We start from the raw sequence: 8,417 nt of genomic DNA, 5'->3' as shown, positions 1-8,417 counted from the left end.
AAATGCAACATTTGTAGCAAATAAACATAGGCAAGTAAAACAAAATCCATACATTGGCTATGTCCAAAAATGTATGTTTCATTCTTCACCTTGATACCATGTTCCCTCTGTCAGTAAATGGGATAGCATGCCTCATCATCATTAATATTCTAGAATTGCGATTGGTCATAAACTTCATCACACTTTTTTCTTTCTTTCTTTTTTTTTTTCCTTAAATAGAAGGTTTATTCACTCCAGGATCAGGGTGGTTGCTCAGTCAAAGAGACCAAAGCCATGTCATCATCAGACTCTTCTGACTCCTCCTTCTTTTCTTCCTTCTCCTCTGCAGCAGCAGAGGCAACACCAGCAGCAGCTGGGGCAGCAGAACCAGCACTGGCAGCAACAGCGACGGCACCACCGGAGGACATGGAAACCCGCTTACTGCTCCCCCACCCGATCATATCTTCAATGTTCTTGACACTCAGCTCGCCAATGACCTTCTTCATGCACTCCTCATCCATCCTGTTGCCCACACTGTCCAGGATCTTCTTCAGGTCTTTGGAGTTAGGGGAGTCGTTGCTGCTGAGGACGGCAGGCTCTTTAGGTCTTCAAAAGTAGTTTTTCTTTATAACATTCTTGTTACTGCATACACACACACACACACACATCATACATATACACTTACATATATATACATATATGTATATATATGTATTGTGTGTGTGTATATATATTCCACCACCCTGGTTTTGCTCACCTCCTTACTCTGTATCAGTTTATACAAATCTTTCTAGTTTTTCTGAATCTGTACCTTTCATCATATCTTATGGAAGAATAATATTCCATTATAATTATGTGTCATAATTTGTTCTTTCCTTCCCCAATTTACAGACTCTCCTTTATTAGCCATTCTTTGCTACCATAACCTCTATGGAATCTGAAGGTGCTTATTCCTACACCCCCACTCCCACTGACCCGTCAGAGCCCTGAGCACAATTACCTAGCCATACCCACCCCTCAGAGTTCTAGGGATACCCCTAAGGATATTTTCTAATGCTTTCAGCCGAAGCCCCTATTCCAGTGTATTCTCCAAAAAAATCAGTCACCAATTTCAATTAGTATCTCTACTGCATCATTGATTAACCCAATGACCAGAGCTCCTATATCATCTAATCAGTTAAAACCAATTAGCTTTTATCATGCAATATTTACTGAGTAGATATTGTGAGGACAAGTACAAAGAATACCAGGGGCACACTTTCTCCTATACCACCTGAGTCCCTGGAGAGTGGACCTGAGAATAAAGTGGTTGCCACCAAGCTTTTGCTTCAGCAAATTCATTTCTTTTCTTTTCTTTTCTTTTCTTTTTTTTTTTTTTTTTTTGCAGGGCAATGAGGGTTAAGTGCCCAGGGTCACACAGCTAGTAAGCGTGTCAAGGCTGGATTTGAACTCTGGTCCTCCTGAATCCAAGGCCGGTGCTTTATCCACTGCGCCACCTAGTTACCCCTTCAACAAATTCATTTCTGCAGGTGATATAGCCAGTGGGTGGAACACTCCCTCCCATAAAGAGACTAGTATCTTGGATTCTGAATTCAGTTCACTATTGATACGGGACTGGAAAGTCATTCTTATTCTTCACTGGGATAAACTACAAGCAAATTCCAGTTCCTAGAACTCTGGCAACTCACACTTCTGACCGTTCACAAGGTCATAGCCATCTCCAATACTCCTTCACCTAAGGAAAGAAAAAACAAACTCACATAGGCAAAGAAAAAAAGACTCCCAGTTCATGGCCAAAGTCAGCCTGGGTGGGGATATAGGTAAGTGTCAACAGAAGACTCCAGCCTCTACTACTACTCCTTCTCTCCCACCCCAAGACTGACAGCAATCCTTGCCTCAGTCACTGCCAGGAAAGCAACAGATCCAATTGCCCCCACGGGAGTCTTTTTCCTTTGCATTTTCAGTTTCAGTTCAGCAGCCTATGGAAGAAACCATGCTTTCACCACAGAGTGAGCAGACAGGAAACAGTCATGGACTACACAGAATCCCTGTGAATGTTCTAAAGTCCATGGGGGGAAGGGAGGATTGAATCAGGCTGAGCACTCTTAGGCACATGCATGAGGGCCCACTTCTCACTGGCCAGTGCTTCACTACACTACGACAAAAACAGCAGCTATAAATATTTTTGTACTTAGGGGGCTTCCTCCCTCCACCTTTTTCCTTGACCTCTTTGGGGACACTGAGGATACTACTGAAAAAAATCAGTTGGTCTCTCTATATAGCAATGCTATGTATGGGACCATGGGTTGTAAGCCCCTAGCCAGGTGAATGTGGAGCTAAGTCCCATCTCCAAATGTTAGGCAGGCCATTTGACTGTCAAGTGGCAGGTTAAACTCAGATTAAACTGGAGTTTATTTTACAAAGATGTTCAAAATGCTCATCTGCATGTGGTTAATTCCTGTGAAGCTGCCAGATCTCGAAGCAAATTGAATGAGCTAGATTATAAATTGAACTGTTTAATATGAATGGGATGGCAAGATTAGGGCCCTCCTAAATCAAGTTTTCAATTACTGGGCCTAATTCCCAACTGGATATTTTAGTCTCAAAGCAGGAGACTTCCTACTTATGAAAAATGGAGCCCACAGTATGAGCAAATGCCCATCAGCATGAGAACATGGAGTTTCTTGTGAAACTAGACAAGAGATAGCCTTCCTCACTGGCCAGTTGAGGTGAGACTGTTTCGAGTAGTGGCTAGAATACTGAACCTAGAGTCAGGAAAACAATAGTTCATATCTTGCTTCTCTTACTTAATAACTGTGGGTCAACTAGCAAGTCACCCAACTTCCCTGAACTCTGGTTTCATTGTCTGTAAAATGGTGAGAGAAATATTCACTTCACAGGATTGTTGTAAGATTCAGATATGGTAACGGTTGTATAAGAGTCAGTGATGATTATCTATGCTTTGTTAACAGCAAGGATGGTAGCAGGGATACAAATGAATGAATGAAAAAGCATTTAAGGGTTGCTATGTGGGGCAGCCAGGTGGCACAATGGATAAAAGACTGGCCCTGGATTCAGGAGTACCTGAGTTCAAATCCGGCCTCAAACACTTGGCACTTACTAGCAGTATGACCCTGGGCAAGTCACTTAACCCCCATTGCCCCACCAAAAAAAAAGGGGGGGGGTTGCTATGTGCTAAGCTCTTTGCTAAGTGCTGAGGATAAAAATACAAAAATTAAGAGAGCTCAAGGAGCTTACGTTACAAATGTCATGTGATACAGAAAAAGCCCTTCTGATTGATATTCAAGATGAATTGTTTTTAGAATAGTTAAAGCCAGTTGGTCAATAAGCATTTATGAAGCACCATCTGTGTGCTGGGCACTGTACTAAACCATGGGGATACAAGAGAGGCAAAAGATAGTCCTTCCCTTTGAGCAGCTCACAATCTAACAACATGCAGACAAATATGAACAAACAAGTTATGTGAAATCACCAACAGAGAATTAATGATAAATAATCAACAGAGCATTCGAATTAGGTAGTTCTGAATAGGAAAAGGAAAGTCTTGTATAGCCTTGGTTTATAGTTTCTAGCATTCATAGTGGCCAGACTGCACTCTAGAAACCGCATAGATAATCAATCACCTTCTCTATTATCTCCCAATTTCTATCCTCATGCCCCTTTTCCCCTCCTTATTTGGAGATCTCTCTCTCTGGAAGACAGAGCAGACTGGGGCCAGATTGGGGGAAAGAACCCTGAAAACACATGTACACATATACATACATGTACGCAGGTACACAGGTACACAGGTACACACACACACACACACACACACACACACACCACCCCGGCAAAAGGGAGAGGTGAAAAGAACACTGGAAGGAGGGTTCAGAAATCAGGCCTCTTGAATCTGCACCTTGTAGACAGACTCGTCTACATTTTCACCAGGAGTCTCTTAGTGCTTTGCATTTCCAGCTTGAAACAGTAGAGTACTACAGGTTTTCTCCATTCTTGAGGACATCTAGAACATATCCCCTATGAATGCAGTATCTTGAATTCACTTACCAGACAGTAGTCTGGCAAGTACTGGTCACTCTGGTTGACAACAGCTGGAGCCCAGCTGGGCTGTTCCTAGAGGTAGCAGCTCACGAAATACTTGATAAAAACTTTCACAGTTCACATCTTGGAGTTACTGACAAATGTACACTAAGTTTATCTCTATTGCTCTCAAAGAAGAAACAGCAGGCTTTCACTGCGGGACTCCCACTCTCCCTCTTGCCATTTCAGACGCAATATATTATGTCAGGTTGAAGTATCCCAAGAAAGCTGTTCAGCTGACCTACAGGATCCCCCCTTTGGTGGTTAGTAAAGGGACTTTAGAATTTAAACTCACAGTCATTATGTTCCCTGGGCATCTAGTCACTTTTCTTTTGATTTGCATGGAAAATGAGAACATTAATTCCTGGCACCAATAGCAGCAGCTTGCACTTACACAGTCACCTTTGTAGGAGAGGCCCTAAATCTGCCGTATCACATAGGAAAGGCCTGTGACTATGACTGGGGGGAGGGGACGAAGGCACAAAGCAGTTACCAAAGGTATCTCTCAAGTGTTCTTCATGTAATTTTCCCTGGTTCCCCCAGATGGAAAGGATTCATTCAGTTAGTTGATTGACAAGCTTTTATTAAGGGCCTACTATGTGCCTGACACTCTGCTAGGCACTAAGTATGAAAGACAGAAATGAACAGTCCTTTGCCTTCAAAGAACTTACATTTGTTTTATTTACACACGCATGAAAACAATAGGGCTAAGGACGGGCCCTCTGATTTCATTGCTATGGGGAACTCCCAGATGAAGAAACTTTCTCCAACAAAGAAGTTTGATGTCTTGTCTACAAATTACACACTTATAACATGTCTGGAGCATGTTAATCCTATCCCTGGTAGCATAAACAGTTAAGTGACTTGTCCAGGGTCACACAACCAATATATGTCAGAGGTGGGATTTGAACTCAGGTCTTCCTGGTTCCAAGGTCAAGTCCTCAATCCACTACCCTAAGCTGCTGCTCAGTGTGTGTGTGTGTGTGTGTGTGTGTGTGTGTGTGTGTGTGTGTGTGTGTGTGTACTTAAATGCAGATTGTTGTTGTTTAGTCATTTAGATATGCCCAACTCTAAATGACCCCACGGACTTTGTCAATGGGGTTTTCTTGGTAAAGATACTAGAATGGTTTGCCATTTCCTTCTCTGCTGTATCTCCATTTTACAGCTGAGGAACTAAGGCAAACAGAGTGAAGTGAATCGCCCAGAGAGACACAGCTAGTAAGTGTCTGAGGCTGAGTTTGAATTTAGATCTTCCTGATGCCAGGCCACTTGGCTGCCCAGAAAAACATAGATACAGATATGTAATTTTTATATATGAACATGCTATATACATATACATATACACACACTCACAAGATATACACAAAGCACGTAGGCTCAGAGAAGGACTCATCTAGGAGGTGGCACCTTAGCTGAGCTGTGAGGAAGTGAGAGAGTCTAAGGGGCCAAAGCGCATCCGGGAATGGAAGCTGTCCCATGGAAAGAAAGGCACAGATATAAAAGATGGAAGATCATGAGTGAGGAATGGCTGGCGGGCCAGTTTGGTTAGACTGGAGAATATGATCCAATTCACATGCATGTGCTACCATTGGTCCTCTTTGTGAACAAAGAACAAACAACAAGAAGAATGTGAGAAGTCATAGAGTAAGTCTGGAAAGGAGTCTAAGGCCAGATTGTAGAAGGCTTACCTGCCAAACAGGGGAGTTTATATTTAATCCTGGAGGCAGGAGGGAGCAATGGAGCTCTGTGAGCAAGGGTTGACATGATCAGACTTGTACTTTTAGAATATCCCTTCTGCACATTGTGAAGAATGGACTGGAATGGGGAGAGCCTGGCAATAGGGAGACCATCTGAGAAATGATGAGCATCTGGACTTGGGTGATGGTTGTGTGGACTGTGTAGGTCTAGGAGAAGGATGCTGGATCTCTAACATCTTTGAGTGCTTTCTCTTTGTGAGGGTCCCTAATCTCAGGTTCATACTCCAACTAGTCCAAATTATTGTTTTGTTTTTTTGTTTTTTAGTTTTTTGCGGGGCAATGGGGGTTAAGTGACTTGCCCAGGGTCACACAGCTAGTAAGTGTCAAGTGTCTGAGGCCGGATTTGAACTCAGGTACTCCGGAATCCAGGGCCGGTGCTTTATCCACTGCGCCATCTAGCTGCCCCCCCAACTAGTCCAGATTAATGAGAATAATAAATACCATAAGATCCTTGACATTATTTAAATTTTCATTGCAAATATCTACTGGGATAGAACCATTGAGCATATTTCATATACAATTATAACTGAATCGTGTGGATTCAAATAATGTGATCGCTTCAAGGGATTCATTGTTTGAACTAACTGGGACCTCACCATATAGGTCTTTGTGGGGGTGAAATTCACCCGAGGAAAGGTTGGTTTAACTAACAGCCTGAAGCGTTATCCTCTTTGGGGGACTCCCAGATTAGTGTTCAATGTATGGAGAGCTGTTTAGGTTCCTAGAAAGTGGAACTCCACCAAAGAAGAAGAGTTATCTTGACTATATATATGAACTTGGTGATAATCTGAAGGCTGTTCTATATTGTGTGTTAGCCTGAGTGCTTGCATGGGATCTGCAAGAGTTTTATGTTTTGTTATAGAGACCTAGGTATCAGGCAAATTCTGATGTTACCAGGGAAACCTTGCATGAAGGGACAAGCAAAATGTCTATGGGGAAAAAATAAAACACTAGTAAAAATACTTTTTTTTTAAAGCATGTGAAGTGTTACTTGACAGCTATCACAATAATTTTACCCAAAGCAACCCATGGGCATGGCCTTTCCAGCCAGCCATCTATCTATTGTACCATTTAGCTTAGAGTGCAGGAGTACTTAACCTTTCTTGTGCCTTGGACCCTTTTGGCAGTCTAGTGAAGTCTATGGACCCTTCTCAGAATAATGTTTTTAAAGACATAAAATATGTCAGATTATAAAGGAAACTAATTCTATTGAAATACAATTACCAAAATTTTTTAAAGTTTATGGATGCTAGGTTAAGAATCCATCCTCTCATGTATCTCCAGATGTTTTGAACCACTGGACTGGTGTGTGATAGGATAGTCACTGTCTCTCCCTGTCTGCTTCTTTGCAAACACTGGAAGGCCTTTCATTTGAGCACCATGTCTCTCCCTTCATGTGCCGTAGCCCTTTGCATCTGTGTTTGTAGCTTGGCTGATTTGAAATGGACAGAGCAAGTATTTGAGCTGAAGGCTCTGGGTTACTACTCTGACTGCATTAAAAAGAAAAATGAAAATTCCCAGTCTCCACGTAAAGAATTTTACACACAAAACACACATGATACAAGAGAGACAGAGAACCAGACGTAGGGATAACCACAGTCAGACAACTAACCACAACAGAGACCTAAAGAGATGGACCCAGAAAGAGCTATTTTTACAGACTGTGTGATAGATCATCTTCTCAGCAGACAAACAGACAGCTAGAAGTACTTATTTTACAAAAAGTTGATAGGAAGAACCCCAGACACCCAAGCATGGTCTCTCCCAGCCCCCTTTCCTGCATCCAAAGACAATCCAGCCCCACTGACTCCCCTTTCTCCAGATGGCTGTGCTAATTGTCCTGATCCTGACCCTTTCTTTTTCTCACAGACTGCTTCAATTTCTATGTGTCTGGGTGAGGATTAGGACAGACCTGTCAGACTTCTCTCCTGCAGTTTGCCCCTGGTTATAAGTGCCTCATATAAATTCCGTTTTACTGTGGGGGAGAGCCCTGGGGGGAATTCTTCCAACACAAATGTCTAAGAGTCTCTACAAAGGTCCCTGAAACAGTATTCCAAGGAACTGCCAAGCTTCTGAAAACCATATGGAAGAAGATATGGCAATAATCACAGACCCACCTTGCAGGGTTAGAGTCATGATCACTTGAGGAAGACCAAGGCTGTACACTAACCAGAATCGGGGAAGTTCCATGTTTAGCTGAAGATGGTCATTAACATTAGGGAGCAGAAAACTGTGTCTCTAAGCTCTTTAATAAAAAACATCGGGGGCAGCTAGGTGGTGCAGTGGATAGAGCACCGGCCCTGGAGTCAGGAGTACCTGAGTTCAAATCCGGCCTCAGACACTTAACACTTAATAGCTGTGTGACCCTGGGCAAGTCACTTAACCCCAACTGCCTCACTAAAAAAATTTTAAAAAATAAAGAAATAAAATAAAAATAAAAAACATCGACTGTTATATACATGAACCAATCAATCAGTCAGCAAGTGTACCAGGCACTGTGTTAGCACTGGGGATATGAGGACAAAAATAAAACACCTCATGCTCTCAAGGAACTCACTTTTTTTTTTTTGGTGTGAGTCAATT

At 42.4% G+C, this 8,417-nt stretch overlaps 1 pseudogene; it reads right to left on the bottom strand.

Moving 5' to 3' along the window:
• Window positions 1–252: 252 nt before the first annotated feature.
• LOC122749595 lies at window positions 253–8,024 on the bottom strand (annotated as a pseudogene).
• Window positions 8,025–8,417: the final 393 nt, after the last annotated feature.

The sequence above is a fragment of the Dromiciops gliroides genome, chromosome 1, assembly GCF_019393635.1.
Source record: "Dromiciops gliroides isolate mDroGli1 chromosome 1, mDroGli1.pri, whole genome shotgun sequence".
Taxonomy (NCBI): domain Eukaryota; kingdom Metazoa; phylum Chordata; class Mammalia; order Microbiotheria; family Microbiotheriidae; genus Dromiciops; species Dromiciops gliroides.
Note: the sequence above shows the minus strand (reverse complement) of the source record. Positions and strands in the feature narration are given on the sequence as shown.